Raw genomic sequence first — 3,161 nt, forward strand, 5'->3', positions numbered from 1 at the left:
TTGTGTCCGTCCAGGGTGCTCAGGATTCCCGAGGGCCATTGTGAGCTCGTCGTTCTCTTTATCTGGAACGAACGTCCCTTCCTGCGCTGCATCGATATAGTACTTAAGCTTCTTGACGGGTATTGCAAGTTGCTCATGAAGGAAATATGCCCTAGAGGCAATAATAAAGTTATTATTTATTTCCTTATATCATGATAAATGTTTATTATTCATGCTAGAATTGTATTAACCGGAAACATGATACATGTGTGAATACATAGACAAACAGAGTGTCACTAGTATGCCTCTACTTGACTAGCTCGTTGATCAAAGATGGTTATGTTTCCTAGCCATAGACATGAGTTGTCATTTGATTAACGGGATCACATCATTAGGAGAATGATGTGATTGACTTGACCCATTCCGTTAGCTTAGCACACGATCGTTTAGTATTCTGCTATTGCTTTCTTCATGACTTATACATGTTCCTATGACTATGAGATTATGCAACTCCCGTTTACCGGAGGAACACTTTGTGTGCTACCAAATGTCAGAACGTAACTCGGTGATTATAAAGGTGCTCTACAGGTGTCTCCAAAGGTACTTGTTGGGTTGGCGTATTTCGAGATTAGGATTTGTCATTCCGATTGTCGGAGAGGTATCTCTGGGCCCACTCGGTAATGCACATCACTATAAGCCTTGCAAGCATTGCAACTAATGAGTTAGTTGCGGGATGATGTATTACAGAACGAGTAAAGAGACTTGCTGGTAACGAGATTGAACTAGGTATTGAGATACCGACGATCGAATCTCGGGCAAGTAACATACCGATGACAAAGGGAAAAACGTATATTGTTATGCGGTTTGACCGATAAAGATCTTCGTAGAATATGTGGGAGCCAATATGAGCATCCAGGTTCCGCTATTGGTTATTGACCGGAGACGTGCTCGGTCATGTCTACATAGTTCTCGAACCCGTAGGGTCCGCACGCTTAACGTTTCGATGGCGGTTATATTATGAGTTTATGTGTTTTGATGTACCGAAGGTAGTTCGGAGTCCCGGATAAGATCGGGGACATGACAAGGAGTCTCGAAATGGTCGAGACGTAAAGATCGATATATTGGACGACTATATTCGGACATCGGAAAGGTTCCGAGTGATTCGGGTATTTTTTGGAGTGCCGGAGAGTACGAGAATTCGTATTGGGCCTTAATGGGCCATACGGGAAAGGAGAGAAAGGCCCCAAAGGGTGGCCGCACCCCTCCCCATGGGCTGGTCCGAATTGGACTAGGGAGGGGGGGCGCTCCCTTCCTTCTTTCTCCTTCTCTCTTCCCTTCTCCTACTCCAACAAGGAAAGGAGGAGTCCTACTCCCGGTGGGAGTAGGACCCCCCCTTGGGCGCGCCTCCTCCCCTTGGCCGGCCCCCTCCTCCTTGATCCTTTATATACGGGGGCAGGGGGGCACCTCTTGACACAACAATTGATCATTTGATCTTTTAGCCGTGTGCGGTGCCCCCCTCCACCATAGTCCACCTGGATAATACTGTAGCGGTGCTTAGGCGAAGCCATGCGTCGGTAGAACATCATCATCGCCACCACGCCGTTGTGCTGACGAAACTCTCCCTCAACACTCGGCTGGATCGGAGTTCGAGGGACGTCATCGAGCTGAACGTGTGCAGAACTCGGAGGTGTCGTACGTTCGGTACTTGATCGGTCGGATCGTGAAGACGTACGACTACATCAACCGCGTTGTGCTAACGCTTCCGCTTTCGGTCTACGAAGGTACGTGGACACACTCTCCCCTCTCGTTGCTATGCATCACCATGATCTTGCGTGTGCGTAGGAAATTTTTGAAATTACTACGTTCCCCAACAGCTCGTCCGTCCAACGGCACTTCCCTGATACAGGGTCCAAGGTTCCGCCAGCCCCGAAGAACCAAGTCCGGCAATGGTCTGGCCAGTTCATTGTCTCTGGTTTGATCCCTTTATCAAGCAGATCCCTCTCAGCCTTGGCCCACTTAGGCCGGGCTTTGAGGTACCCACCTGACCCCGTGCGATGGTGAAGCTTCTTCTTCGCAGCATTTTGCTTGTTTGTCGCCGACATCTTCTTACTCTTTTCCGATGTCTTGTGGGCCACAAATGCGGGCTATTGATCTTTGATCTTCTCATATTTGCCGATGAATTCTGGTGTCTCTTCTTTGTCGACAAACCTTTTCAGCTCATTCTTCCACCTCCTGAATAGGTCTGCCATCTTCTTAAGAGCATGAGACTTGATTAATTGCTCTATAACTGGCTTCTCCGGATCCTCCTTTGGCGGTAGGGTGAAATTTGCCTTCAGCTCAGTCCAAAGATCATCTTTCTGCATATCATTCACATAAGACACCTCTGGGTCTTCTTTCTTAGGCTTATACCATTGGTGGATACTGATCGGGATCTTGTCCCTAACAAGAACCCCGCACTAAGCAGAAAAGGCTTCCTTTGTCCGGATGGGTTCAATCGGTTGGCCGTCGTGCGCGATTGATGTGATCTCAAACCTTTCATCCGCGCGCAACTTTTTATTCGGGCCTCGTCTCTTTACCGAAGTTGTGCTCGATCCGGAGGGCTAGAAAAAAGAAGAAAGACGAGAGTTAATTAATATGTGTACATACCAAAACAATGAATGCATCAATTAGCTAGTCAGCACAGGCTTAACTAATATATTTACCTGGCCGGACTCTGTTCGGTCACCGGAGCCATCAACACGGGCTCCTTCTTGCACCAGCATTGGGTCACCGGAGCCATCATAAACATGTGTTTCCTCCTCCATTCTTCGATCATCGTAACCTGCTTCTTCACCCTGTTCTTCCAGACCATCATTGCCGTTAAGATACGACGACATGACATCACCTCCGGCTAAGATTATGTCCCCCAACACCTCTTCTGCTTCCTCGTCTCGTCTGTGCTCCATTGTTTCTGCAAATATTACAACATGGCAATTATTACACAAACATGACAGCATGTGGATATATTAGTGGCAAACGTAGACCTAGCGAGAGGGTCGGGGGGTGCTCCCGTGGTATAAGTTATCACAGTCGAGAGGGGGTATATATATCGACCGCCCCTCGAAGTTATCCGGGATGGGGTAATATCGACAACGACGACATACATACACGGGAAAATAATGTTATCGGGGAGGGGGTATATC

This window comes from Triticum aestivum, chromosome 5D (assembly GCF_018294505.1).
Source record: "Triticum aestivum cultivar Chinese Spring chromosome 5D, IWGSC CS RefSeq v2.1, whole genome shotgun sequence".
In the NCBI taxonomy this organism is placed as follows: Eukaryota; Viridiplantae; Streptophyta; class Magnoliopsida; order Poales; family Poaceae; genus Triticum; species Triticum aestivum.